This window comes from Cavia porcellus, unplaced genomic scaffold, assembly GCF_034190915.1.
Source record: "Cavia porcellus strain 051 isolate PalLab524CR breed Dunkin Hartley unplaced genomic scaffold, mCavPor4.1 scaffold_22, whole genome shotgun sequence".
Classification (NCBI taxonomy): domain Eukaryota; kingdom Metazoa; phylum Chordata; class Mammalia; order Rodentia; family Caviidae; genus Cavia; species Cavia porcellus.
In genome coordinates, this window is record NW_026947505.1 from 31,367,638 (window position 1) to 31,382,193 (window position 14,556).

The 14,556-nt window shown below is 38.1% G+C and overlaps 1 long non-coding RNA gene across 1 annotated transcript; it reads right to left on the reverse strand.

The window, feature by feature from the left end:
- Positions 1-10,505: 10,505 nt before the first annotated feature.
- On the reverse strand, positions 10,506-11,085 carry LOC134472095 (uncharacterized). The gene is made up of 2 exons (XR_010041934.1): positions 10,989-11,085; positions 10,506-10,887 (listed from the first exon to the last, which is right to left on the reverse strand). It is a non-coding gene; the product is annotated as an uncharacterized LOC134472095 (long non-coding RNA).
- Positions 11,086-14,556: the final 3,471 nt, after the last annotated feature.

Below are 14,556 nucleotides of genomic sequence, written 5' to 3' on the forward strand. Positions count from 1 at the left end.
AAGTTTGTGTTGAGGGTCATATAGGAATTTAGCTACCACACTTCAAGTTTCCACCCTCAGGATACCACTTTGCAGTAAGCTATTCTTGAGTCCTCTAACTCTAAACATCCCCATTCAAAACAGGTGAAATCCGGCCACCCGACTTGTCTCATAAGGAAACCGTTATCCTTGCTCTACTGAATGGTAGACATGCAGGCATATTCTGCTTTTTTCCTCTCCCTTTTCTGTCTTCCTGAGATGCCTTAGCCAGATGAATCTTGCTAGCTTGGCAAGCTCTAAGAGGGAAATGGTACATGAGGATGCAAGTTAGGTAGGAGTCTTTTTAAAAAATATTTCTTCTCAGATATGTTGGTGAGAAAGCACCATGACTCCCATTAATTCCTCTCTTTTTACTGAACTTTTCTGCTTATTTAAACTGGCTGAGGGAGGGAGGTGAAGGTGAGGGGAGAAGTTTGTCCTGCATGTGGTTGATCTGGTGAGAGATGTCTGGCAGAATTTTGCTGCATTCTTTAGAACATGGGGCACTTACCCTGTACACAAGTCCCAGGTGATGGGCTTCCACTCCCTGTGAAGTATGTTTCTAGGGAAATAAAGGCTGCAGAGGCTGCTGCCCTTTGTCAGTAGAGAAGACCTGTCCTCAACATTTACAGGAACAAGGAAAGACAGAAAATTGATAAAACTCATGGTTCTTGTACCTAAACACTTAAAAACAGACAAGTTATTAAACCAAATATGTGCTATTCTGCTGCCTTGACAAATGGACCATCATAAAAGCAAAATTGAAAACTTTGTAAAATGATAGCTTTAATATGATTGAAAGTTGGCCAAATGTCAAAATGATTAAATTTTATTATATATGTCTAGGTTTTCTGTTAATGGGACAATGATGTCTAGTAAGTAATAAAGATATATACAATTAATACAATATTATCTACTAGTATTATCAATTTATGACATTTTTACTTAGTAACATCATTTATGACTTTATTTCTAATTACTTTCTATATTTACTCATTTTTCTGTCTAAATGAAGACTTTCACTTATTTTATGTTCCACTGACAGTAATAACAAATTGCTTCCTACAGTTGTCAGAGTTCTTGACACTTTTATACTGCTTTAAATTTGGAGAAATCTTGCTCTGCTTAGACCTATAAATTGCTTTGATTTGTGGTAGTGACATCAACTTTTTAATTTTTAGAAACTTCTGCTGCTTTGATTAGTAGTGTACAGTGGTTCATATCAAATAACTCTAGAAAATATTCAATATTTATTTCATTTGCCACCAAAGAATGTGAGTTTGGAGAACACTGCTCATACTGCTGTTTTAGGGCATTTTATATCTAGTCTAAATTTAAAGCCAGTGATTTAATACTCTGTTCAGCACGCTTACTCTTTTATCTATGAGTGGTTTGTAAGATACGTTTCAACAAGTCGTTTCATCTTTAGGCAGATGAAAACACTTGATGTAATCCTTAAATCATTTCAAAGAATGCCACTTCTTTTGATAGTTTGGCCTTGTCTCTTGATAGTAGATTATAGCACTGTTATGTATGGCACAGAGAATACAAATTTTTTGGCCAGAATTCTGAGTGATACTATTTTCATTGCCTGCATGTTAATACAATTATCATAACTTCCTGTTGACGATCTTTTAAATAAGTGAGTAACATTTCAAACTAAAACACAAATTTAGTTCTATCAAGCTTTAAAACAAATTTCACAGAATAATCACTAATTTCAGCTCTCATGAATATCTCTTCTGTTTGCTCATAATATTTATGACAAACGTTTGTTACTATGCCCTTTGTCCTTCCTGTAGATAAGCTTATAATATTTACTTTTCCAATTATCATGTATGATTCATTGTTTCTAGTCATGACCCATTTAGCTAATTATCTCAGTGTGAATTCTCTACCTTGAAAAGGAATGCTTTCCTGCAATTAGAGAAACAATCTGACATGTTGAGCTACTATTTTATCAGAATTCAAAATAATTTTTTCAGGGCCTAGAAAATTTCCATTGTTTTGTTTAACCACATTGCTATTCCAACCAGATAAGTATCATTACATTTGGCTAAGTAGGCCCATGTTATTATTTATTTATCCATTTAAAAGCATCACATTGATGTTCTCTGTTGGTGTTTGCTTTAATTAATTCCTACTGATTGTTCTTTATTCAGTCTTTTCAGTTTAATAATTATGTATGTGCAATGATGTTTCACGATCAATAATTAAATCTTCACTTGGCAAACAATAGGAAGTCACAGATAGTCTGTCTGAATTAAGCTGTGCATTTGATAAGAATAATTTTCCAGTTTATTTTTGTTGATTTGACCAGTGATTAAAGGTGTTATTATTTTTTTTGTGTGTGTGTGCTGGGGATTGAACTCATGATCTTGTGCTTGCTAGGCAGGCGCTTCTGCCTGCTGAGCTAAATCCACATCCCTGATTAAAGTTTTATTAAAGAATTTATAAAATGTAGTTTCTCTCATTTTTCTGTATTTTAGAAGTTTGACTAATAATGTCTTTGAAGAGATTCTATGTCTTTTTTACCATTTTCCACCTTTTATGTCTTTTGTCAAGTTGTTCCATCTTTAGGCAGAAAAAATACATTTATTTTAAACTATGAAATCCATATTAATCAATCCCTACTATTTTTTTGTCTGAGAATATTCTCAATGATATCATATTAAAAATTAAAAACAATTAAAAACAATTGTTTATGGCATTTGTAATGAATATATTTTATTTATGTATGATTAAAATGATGTTAATATAAAATAAAACTATATAGAATTGTTTTCAAAAAATCATTTTTTGCAACAAACTGTCGTGTTAAAATAAAAGGTGAAATAAAATTGTAATTAATGAATATTATATAATTAATAAAATATATTTCTTGTTAATGAAATTAAAATTAAGCCTTTAAATCAAAGTGAAACAATATTTTGAAATTTGACTTAAATACTTTTAATTATATATGTTTTAATATTTTTAAAATATTTAAATATTTGTACAAAAATAGCAATTCACTAGCTGGTGTTCTGTCTCCCTCTAATTGTCTAGGTAAGTAAGTGGTAGTACCTTTCAAGATAGTACGTGTGGATGTATCAGAAACAATTTTAAGAAAAAAATGAATTCAGTATTGTAAGACACTTTATAGCTATTCTGAGTAACTGCTGCGCATTCCGCATGTGTCTGTCAACTGCTTTAGAAACTTCTTCTGAAGCATGAACAGAAGAATCAAATAAATGTTTCCAGAAATGATGCTCAGTGATGTAAAGATTTATTAGTCTAGGGCTGTCAGGAAAGATGAAGTTCAAAAATTGATTTCCCTTTTCTCTTTCTTACAGACTTATTTCTGCCTCTTAGAATCTCCTAAAAATCTGAAGCTACCTATTTTAGCTAATGAGTGGCAGAAAATATAATTCTATCTTGTTTTGTTTCCAAACATACAGTAAGACATGTAGAGAGCTGTTCCACTGTGGTCTAAATGGTATTGGTTAACAGAAATGTTTTGGGCTGTGTTGTAATGTGTTCGCATATTGAAAGTGTTGCACACAGTATGCTTGATTTATTTTACTGACTTAAATCATGTGTAGTAATTAACTCACTTTAGCTATGAATGGAATTAGCGCTGCTGAGGCTGTGGAACTCAGAGCAGAAAAAAGTCTGTGGATTTTTTCAAATGTTCCAGGAGATTCAGCATATGAAGAAAATGTTTTTAAATGGTTATAGACAGTTCATTGTTCAGTTAATAAATGTTTTATTAATCAGCTGACATTGGAAAATTGTCCCACAGCTAAGACATTCTCCCTGTAATTATGAATTGTCCTTGTTTTATGTTAACTGAAAGTGAGAGTGTGTGATCACTTTAGTTTCTCAGTGTTGGGTTGTTTCTGCTGTGAGGATCTTAATGTTGATATTTTTGCTTCATAATAGTGAAAATTCATTTTAGGTGCCATTTCCACATGAAAGGTTTATAGTTGTGACTTTGTGTATATTTTACTGTTTATAATAAAAATCATCTATACAAAAGAAAAAAAGACTCTTGTAAATTACTGCATAATAGTTACAAAAGTTATTTGAAAAAGTCCTGAATTTAACTAAATAAATTTCTTCAAACATTTAACATTTCTCAAAATTTTAATAGTGCTTTTATGAAAATCAACTCATATATGCTCTAAATCCCTAAGAGATACATAAAATAAAACAACATTATAAACTACAAAATTGGTTAAAATTATTACATTATATCAAGATGATTTGGAGCAGGGTAGATTAAACATTGCCTTCCATTCTTATCTTTCATATTTCTGAGAGTTTTTTTCCTTTACTCTTTTCTGGAGGTTTCCATAATCTAGCTAGCCTGTGTCATTACTTGGTTAGACTCTTAGTGACTTTGTCAGACCTAAGGAAAGTAAAAATCATCACAGAACAGTTGATGTGGCATGTGCGTGGGTGGAAATCACAGGTTCTCGAGTTATATTACCCAAAACAATTCAAAAGTGTTGGTCATAGGTCGAGCCTGTTTTATGAAACAATTTTCACTTGCTTCATTGTAGGATTTTCAGGTCAGTGTTTGAAGACTGACGTGAAGATTGTCAGTTTGTGAAATACGGATTCAATTTAACCCGCCACCTTCTTGAGCTATAACCAGTGTGACTGTCCTGAGTAATCGTGCTTGGTTTTTGCACGTAGTTTCCCAGTGTCCGTTGTAACCAGGTCTGTCTGTTGTTATTTTGGGGCATTGAAGACTGAAGTTCACAAAACAACAAGCAGCAAGTGGGGGGGGGGGAGGTCAGATGCATGTTGATTAGAAAGAATAAAAGGAAAAGCCACCTGCTGCTTGGAAAGGTGTTCACTAAAGTGGACACCTGTCTGTTTAGGTCTGCAGGTCTGTTACACAGTTTTTGGGAGGGTGACCATGACACACAGCAGGGATGCTCCTGGTTGCAAGTAACTGCTGAGGTCTGGAATGCAAGCAGCTGTATTCGCATTTCCTCTAAGATCTTTCACTCAGTGAGGGACACTTTCTTTGTCCTTTGGGTCCCATTAGGCCCCGATAGTTTGTTTAAATTAGTTTTTCAGGGCCCTTTGCTGGGTTAACTCACTCTTTTAGTTTACTTTGGGTTAACTGTGCAGGACCTGTGCGCCCTGTCTCCCTAACTTTTCCTGTCTCCTTGCTTCACTATTAATAAACCAAAGCATGAGAGTGGTACACTCGTCTGTTGATGAGTCTCTGATAAGCTGAATTCCACATCCTGAATCTGCCTGCCCCTTTCTTTGGTCTCACAGCACCTTGGGCCCATTTTCATGCCCTGGGATCAAGTTGTTCTAGAACAAAGAATTTCTTCAAATAGAATATTCTTTAGGTTTTAGGAGACAAACTGTGCGTAGCATATAGATATAAACTGCTGATATTTTTTTAAAAATTAAATTTAAAACAAGTATTTATAGTATTTTTATTGGCACTTTTCCCTTCCTAGAGAATGGAGATTGAGTTTCTTTCTTCTCTTGGGAGACCTTGTCCTCTTGGAACCCTCCCTCCGGCTTTCTAACTCACTACTCTGTGTGAGCACAGGGGTGGTGAGTGCTGGGCCCAGCTCCCTCACTGTAGAAAGCCAGCAGTGTCAGTGAGAACTTTCTGTTCTCTTCTGGGTACACTTTGTACTTTTCTGGGACTGTGTGGCTCACTGTTATTTTGTTTATGTAGAAAGAATCAAATACATATGCACATTTAAATACACACATATATTCAACCGACGAAAAGAAATCGTCATGCATATTGCCACTTGCCTATAGTTAAAAGTCAGTAAAAATGAAAACAACCTATTCTTTACTTCTTTTAGTATCATAAAAACTTATATGCATTTTATGCTGATTTTTCTCTTTCGTGTTTTAAAAAGTTTCCATCTTCATATTGGCCTGACTTGGCTGTTGGACCCCTTTAAAATGCCTTCCAATTCGATCTTTGTAGTTATGTCCCTGATGTTTTATGACCAAAATAGTATGCTTCTAACTCAGTCTAATTTCTTCCTGTCATAAGGACACTTGAAAAGTCCTTGTACAATTGTGGGACATATTCTGGGAAGTTTGTTATTAAGAAATTTCATTGTACAAACATCATAAAATACACTTGCACAAACTGAAATGACTATAAATCATTGGGTTTTATATATGTGTGTTTGTGGTATGTGAGTGTGATGTGTAATGTGTTTATCTATACATGTTGTACATGTGGGGTATGTATGTATGTGTGTAAACTGGAATGTGTGGGATGCATGTTAAATATACACTATATACGGTGTGTGTGTATTAAAATAACTTGCATGGAACGAATGCATATGTGTGGTAGAGTCTATTATGTATGCAGCGTGTGTATATGTATGGTGTAGTATACAGTGTGTGCATGGTTTGTGTGTTGTGTGTGTCTGTGTTTTGGGATGAGAGGAGAGAGACTGGCTGAGAACTAAGATGGGTGTGACACTCCCAAACATTCTTCAAATGTTTGATAGAAAGTTCTATTTTCTCCTTTCTCTTGATGTTATTAGATTAAGGGGTAGATAATATTAGTTTTGAATGTGTTGTTTCTAGAAACACTTTAACCTGAACCAAGGGAAAGTTAATACAGCATCATTATCCCTTTTCTCTAATTTGAAACATAAGAACAGATTCTCCCTGCCTACACCCTTCTCTTTGCTGCTGCACAAGGCAGAAAGAAAGTAGTGTAGAGTGAGGTGACAGTTCATGAAAACCACGCCTGATATTAAATGGGACAAGAGACAAGAAAAGCACAACAAACATGAGAAATGTTTATGATTTTTATTGCTATAGTTTCAGTCATACACTTAGATAAACGTGATAGATATTGCTACTTAACCTATCCCTCACCCTTTTATCTCTAATTCTAATTCTTTTGAACATGTTTAAAAGTTGTGTTCATCACTTTTCCATCACCGTAAGCTGTATTTTAGCTCAGGGTTTGGGGGTCTCAGTCCAGTCAGCTGGATCCATTGGGTTTAAATCTGTGGTGAGGGAGAAACATCACGGTGGAAAAGCATTGTGGTGGAAAATTCTCTTACAGGGAAGAAGACAGGGAGGAAGGGATGGGTCAGGCATAGGATACACCCTTCAAAGGCCCACCCTCCTGGTGGTGCCACCTTCCCAAGCTTGCACATCTCCCCCTAGTATCAGCAGCTGGGGAAGAGCACTTGGGGTACATTCCAGACCCAAACTGTAACAAAGTGTGTCTTATTTTCATTTGCTCCTCATTACTCAGTTACAGTTATTTTTTACAGTCTCTCAGGCTGTAGTGGCAACATAGTTATTTGCACAGATTCATAACAACATTTTTTCACCAGAATATATTTGAAAAATTGACTGACTAATCCAATTATTTTTTAGTGTCGATAACTTTATTCAAATAGGTATAATAATCCTACCACTAAAGAATAAGTACTGTATTTCCTGTGTGGTATTATTGCCTAAAATGCCTCCATGAAGCTGTTCTTTGCACAGGCTCTGTGGTTTACAGATAGTAAGGAAGGTCACTTCCTGGGAGGTCCAGGATTTTAGAAGGTTTTTAAGAACTTGAGTGGAGAATCCACTCCCACCTATAGTGCTTCCAGTACTTCTGAAGGAGATAAATTTCTGGGTGTGGTTTCATAACATTGTAATGCACGAGAAATTTAAAAACATATTGCAGTGATGCAGAATTTTAAAAAATGTAATTCCTACAGAATCTTTACAGGGAAGTTAATTTTCCAGCCCTAATGGACATTTAAGTAATTACAGTTCTAGCTTTGCTGAATACATACCACAAATTGGCATCACTCTATTAAGTAATGTTTTTTTTTTGCTGCATTTATGTAAGTTCATAAGGCTAAAAAGCAAGCTTTTGATGCTAACAGTGAAGGAATCACTCATTTAAAAATCTGTAAGAAACAGGATGGTTACTTAGTTACTTTTCTCATTGCTGAGACAAAACACCCGATTATTCACAAGTTAAAGGAAAACATGTTTATCTCAGTTCACAGTCTGCAGAAGTTTCAGTCCATAGTTGGCTGGCTCCGAAACAGGGTGGCATGGCAGAGAGGCACAGAGGAGAAACAGTCCATGGAAAATCAGGCAGGAGACAGGGAAGCAGCAAGCAGCAGCCACAAACCTGCCTTCCCTCTCCTTTTACATCCCAACAGGGCTGTAAGCCTATTGATTGGTGCCACCCACACCCAAGGTGGCACTACAACCATCCACACCCAGAACTATGCTAATTGGTAGACTAATTTAGTACCAAACATCTTTAATCCCAGCATCACCTGCCCTAGATCCAGCCAACTTTGAAAAACCCCACCTATGAGCAGATGAGACTTTAGATGGGGACATCTAGATATATGCCATAAGCCTGTCTGTTCTTTCACTATCAGAAAGGCCCATCTGTGCCTGTGTTAGGGTATTTTGAGTCAATTCAGGCTGCTATGACAGAATACCATAGCATGGCTCAATTACCACTTATTACTTACAGTTCTAGAGGCTGCAAAAGTCGAAGGTCAAACCACAAACTGATCTTATCTATGGGAGTTTGGTTTTTGTTTCATAGATCTCCATATTGTTATTGTAACCTCACACAGCTGAAAGAAAAAGAAATTCTCTGTTTTCTTTTCGCATAAAGGCACTAATCCTGCTCTTGAAGGCTCCACTCTTATGGTCTAGTCACCTCTTGAAGTCACTCCTCCTAAAACTGTCAAATTAAGGGTTGGATTTCAGCATAAGAACTTTGGGGAGCAGGTAACCACATATTTTACCTTTTCCTTGAGTTCCTCTTTTGTGAGTTAAATCTTTAATATATATTAATATTAAAATGCATAAATATATTTTACATTAATATATATTAAATATGTAACCAAAATATATATTAAAGATATACACAAACAGACTCAATGACATATGACTAACCTCCAGAATGGCTAAAATTAAAAATATTAACAATGTCAAATATTTATGAACAAGTAAAACAATATTGTTGACTGGAATATAAATTGAAACAATCACTTTAGAAAAATTATTCCTGGTATTCACAAAAGCTAAACATACCCAAACCCAATAACATATTTCTGTTTTTATATGTAACAGAAATTTGTGTTGTGTCTGATAAAAAACAAACATAAGAAGAGTTTTAGAAGCTGTTTGTAATAGCCCCAAACTAAAGGGTTATTTTCCATCAACAGACTATGAATTCCATTAATATGGAATGTTTTAGTCTCTTTCCCATGACGGAACACCATACCCAACACCCACAACTTCCTGTCCCTAAAAGCCTGGAGATGTACATCTTTTGAGGATGAACTCGATCTATGCTTATTAGTACCAATGGGTCCCAGCTCGTGAAGACTTTGGCTGCTTGTGAACTGCTGCCTCTACAGCTCATTCTTACAAAACCTTTTATGGTCCTCTTATGCCTAGTGGTTGTTTTAGGAAGAAACAATGAAAACAAAATAACATTAATTAAACAATGCAAAAGCTGTCTTTGCACAAATATGAAAGGAAGTGGTGAATTCAGGTATTGGCTGAAGTTTAAGCAGCAAAGAAAACTTGTTCTTAGTGGGTATTTGTGTTAAGGACTCATCTAAAGAACCAATCTTCTTTGTAACTATGCATTGCATTGGAAAGCACAGCCATCTCTTTGCTATAAAGCATTCTTCTCAAAACAAAGAGGTGGCATGTGCTATGATGCTATGAGCCTGGACCAGCAGATGCTGTGTGTGTGTGTGTGTGTGTGTGTGTGTGTGTGAGAGAGAGAGAGAGAGAGAGAGAGAGAGAGAGACAGAGAGAGAGAGAGAGACAGAGACAGAGACAGAGTGTGTGTGTGTGTGTGTGTGTGTGTGTGTGTGTGTGTGTGTGAGAGAGAGAGAGAGAGAGAGAGAATATTTGAAGCAAGTACTAAGATGTGGCCCAGGCAATATTTGTGATCACCAGCACTACCCTGGCCATACATTAAGGTGTCAGTACTAGCTCTGGCCTGAATTTGGAACATTTAAAAAATGACTCTTTGACCTTGAAGATCATATTGATAAAGCAAAAGAGAGCAATTGGTTCTTTGATTATAGTATAGTATTCATATAGCCATGTGACTGCTGAAGAATATCACATGGGATCTCAATTTGCTGCTATGAAAATGAATCTCACTTGGTTTCAGGGCCCAGAAAGCTGCAGATTGTACCAAGTGATATAATCAAGTGAGAAACTGCTGAATCAGGGGCCCTTGGCTGACACGGAAGTCCTGACCAGAATGGCCTTGCAGGTTTCTGTAGGTTTTCCAAGCTCGCATCAGTTGCACAGCTGCAGACCAAAAGCTACGAGGAATGTACTCAATATTTAAAGGTTAGAGAGACATGGGAGAGCCTTTACTTTGGTTAATTTAATATATAACTCATGTCACACAAACACGCTTTTCTGTTCTACTGGCCAAAAATCTTTGTTTGAAAGAGACAGAAGTTCGAGTCAAATTAAAGAGGGAAAAAAGAAGTTTATTTGTTGACTTAAAATTACAGTTCAGAAACTGGGCTGCTTTCAGCGCAGCTGGATTTACTTGGATACCATCAGGCGTCTGTCTGTTCCCACACCGCTCTTCTTTCCATCCGTTCTCCCTCAGGCTTCTCCACCCACGGGAAGGTTGCCCTTTGCAGCTCCAGGCTTTGCCAAACTCATGTCATACGGTGCTGGAGGAGGCTGCAGGCTGCTCAGCGCTACTTGGAGATGCCAGTATTTGAAAAGTGCTCTGCTGGACCTCCTCGGTTAGCCTTACCACGTGATCAGATGTGAGTATGGAGGCAGGAAGACCCCTTTGATGAGGTGGCGGGGCAGAGAAGAGAAGGCAGAGTTCTGGGGCTGTCATGTGGGAGTCTTAATGTCAGCGAATGAAGTGAGGAGGAAGGGAGGGAGAAGGGGGAGGCTTCACAGGGTACCACACCACCTCCCTCCTTTCTAACCTCTGGAAAGATCCAATAGACCCATTTCCAGTGCCATCAGTCTTGGAAGCAGTATGACTTCAGGGCAAGGTGAAGGACTTTTCTGCCCAAAATACATAATTCTAGTTGTCAGCGTGGTCTGGAGTCAGTTTCAATAAGGCAAAGCATTTTGTGCTAGATTAATCTTTTACAGATAAAAGTTTCCAAATGTGAGTATCTAACTCACTTGCATGTGTCAGATAAACTTATTGGCTATTTTCCATTTTTAATTGGAGATCAGAGAAGAGGAAGGCCTGGGCTTCTGAGGGGAAAGAGTGGAGCAGCCCCTGCTTATATTAGACCAGGAGCTGCGGTGAGAGAGAGGTCAGGGATTGTTGAAGAGGGGCTGGAAAGGACTGAGGTCTCAGCCAAACAAAACAGAGACTATGTTTTGGGACACAGGGAACTGGGGTCCTTTCCAAGGCAAACTGTATTCTTCAGAGATCAATCTACATGGTTCAGCCATGGTGACATCCAGAACTGGCCCTGTTGCGTGTTCTGCTATTTTTTATACACAAAGCCTGCTTCCTTTCCCTGTGGCCAATAAGATAAATCAAACCGAGAAAATCTCCCAAAACAATGACAAAAATTCTGTTTTCCCAGTTTTCTTATTTCTTGACCAAATCAGTTAAGGGAACCAAGTAATTTGATGTAAGAATTTTAAAACGTTTCAAGAGTCTTAAAGAACTTGTTTAGAGTTCATTTGAAAAAAGATATTGTGATATGATGTTTTGGTTTTTCATTAAATGAAAAAAAATATGTTTCTGAGTTTTGTTTGAAATCAGTGTATCTCAGGTGGTGGCACACACCTGTAATCTTAGCACTTAGGAAGCTGAGGCAGGAGGATCAAGAATACAAGGCCAGGCTGGACTACATACCTAGATCCTATCTCAAAAATATACATACGTGGGTGAGTGTGCACATGTCTTAAAAACAACTTCGCTATGGAACTTAAGGAAGGGCTGAATGTTTGGCAATAAACAGATGGGCTTAAGAAATCTTCCTGAGGACCAGGAGGAGGAATGTTTGGACACTGCTCTTGTTTGTCCTCCAAGGCGGTGGTCACCTACCAGCTGTCCCACTGCCCCCTCAGACCATTCTGTCCTGGGTTCTCTTGTTCTAAAAGTCAATACAAGTCCTTTACCATACTGACACTTTAAAAAGTGATCATCCTCAGTGGGACAAAGCTGGCATATTAAAAAGACATTTTATTTAAAATAGAGTACAAGAAAAAAAAAACTATATATATATGCAATGAACTGGAGGAAGTTGTAGAGGGCCTGGTTAAAAAGCACAAGCTGGGCCAGTAGACAGATGGAGTTTCCAGTTGTTGGTAAATAGCTTAAACTATTGGCCTTTCTGTGAAATTATCAAGGCTGCCTTGGAGCAAAGGTGAGGGTGGAAGCAACGGTATCTGCAAGTGACAAACTCAGCCTGAAGCCTGACCTGGTGAGAGATTTGCTGGAAGAAGAGACCATGACTCCATCCATTCTCACAGCCAAGTCATGGGGTGAGGCTGGGACGTTTTGTCACCATTTGCTTGCTCCTGGTGCGCAGACAGGGCCTTTGCCAGCCTCCTTCAAAGACAGACAAGAGGGGGCCAGGAGGATGACCAAACCTGGAGAAGATGGCAGAGAGAGCCTCTTCCGTAGGGAGACTTCTGCAGAGCAGCTGGTGGTACCACAGCTGTGTGATTCAGTAGAGAAATGCAGGGATCTGAGGAGCTTAACATTTGTCTGCGAGCTGTGTGCTCTCTATATTTAACCATCTTCCCAGAATTTCATATAGTGCATCTCAAATAAGTGTCATTTCTTGTTTGTCTGTTGGAATCTTTTTAGGCTCGTTGCCACCCCGTGGTTAGTCACTCAACAGAGAAGTGTTTCACACAAGAGAAGTCACAGCTCCCTTCTAGCAGCTTTGACGCACTGCAAGATGAAACAGGCCTCCATGCTTAGGGGACTTCTTAATTTCTCCCGGCTTCACTTATTCTCCTCAACCCTGTCGTGGGGACACAATTAATTCCTTTTGTCCGTGTGGCTGGGTCCATTTTATATTTCTAATTTTATTTCCTTTTCCATTTTGAAGAACATCTGACACAAGACTTCTGAACTTGGCCACCAACTGGAAAGGACAAAAAATGTCTAGGAAATGTACAGCTGGAGAAAGGACAATTACTCTAGTATATTTCTCTCTGTGGCATTAGAGCTGCCCAAGACATGACCTTCCCCTATCTTGGTCTGTGGAGACTATCTCTATAAAGCGTGGCTCAGTCTCCTACACTAATCTATGAGGAAGAGGGGTATAGATTACATAAAATTGTAAGAAAAAAATCCACCCTCCTGTGTCCCTGGTCTGTCCCTCCCTGTTCTCAGTGGTTCTAAGCTTGCTTCATTAATTTATCCAACAAATACTGAGTATATATTGTGTACCATCTTTGCTCTAGATTATGAAGATGCAGTTGCGGAAAGCAAAGGTCTGCTTTTACATTGCAGTAGAGGAGGGAGAAGACAATAAACACGATTGATAAACTACAGTTATGTCAGGTGGTTAAAGTACTCTGGAGAAATACGAGGGGTCTGGAGAGCTGTAGGATGCAAGTTGTGATTTTAAGTCAGATGGTGAATGTGGTATCAGTACTGGGGACACAACCTTCCAGAAAACAGCTGGTGCAAAGTCCAGTCATGATGTCAGTGCACAGTGAGGAAGGTGAGAATTAGAGAATGGAGGCTGAGAGAAGCTGAGATTGGGAGACAGATACTGCAGGGCCTGGGAGGCCGTTATGAGGACATTGGCTTTCACCCTTATGAGACAGGAAGCTACTGGAAGAGTGACAGATTGGATGTGTCCTTGAAGGCTTATGCTGGCTACCATTTTGAGACTCGGCCAGTGATTTGGGCTGAGCAGGGAGACTGAGGTGGCTGGAATCATTGTTCAGATGGGAAATGGTGGTTCCTGGAACACAGAGTTGGTGAGAAGAGTTATATTTTAATGTGTTTGATAGAATTTATTGATGCATTGAATATACAGTGTCAGAGACAGGAAGCAAAGATGGCCTAGAGCTTTTGGGCTAAGCAGCTGTAAGAGTGGTCCTGTCATTTGGTCATCAGACATACTTGATGTGTACATGGAGTCCTGCGCAACACTTTTTGTACCTTCTTGGCTGTAACAATGCGGCCGTCAGATGTCCAGGTAAGATTTCATCTGACAGCCTTAAAGGACGTTGCATGCTCTGTAGAAGCCTAAATAACAAATATTTCAAAACAGAAAGCAAACTTCTAAAAAACTAGCGTGACAATGTAACATGGTGAAGAATGTGGTGACTAGCATTTTTCACACAGTATAAAATGTTTAGTGTTTAAGTATGAAGGAAACCAAAGCTTTGATGCTGCTGAATAACTTTCACAACTTTCATACTATTGTTCTTTAAATCAGGCTTCGAAACTACAGGGTTTCCTGTATCAAATATTGTTATGTGTCATTCACACACAATCCCTATTCCCCACCTGCACTGCTGTTCTTAACTCTTCACTCACCCCACAGAAGGACAAAA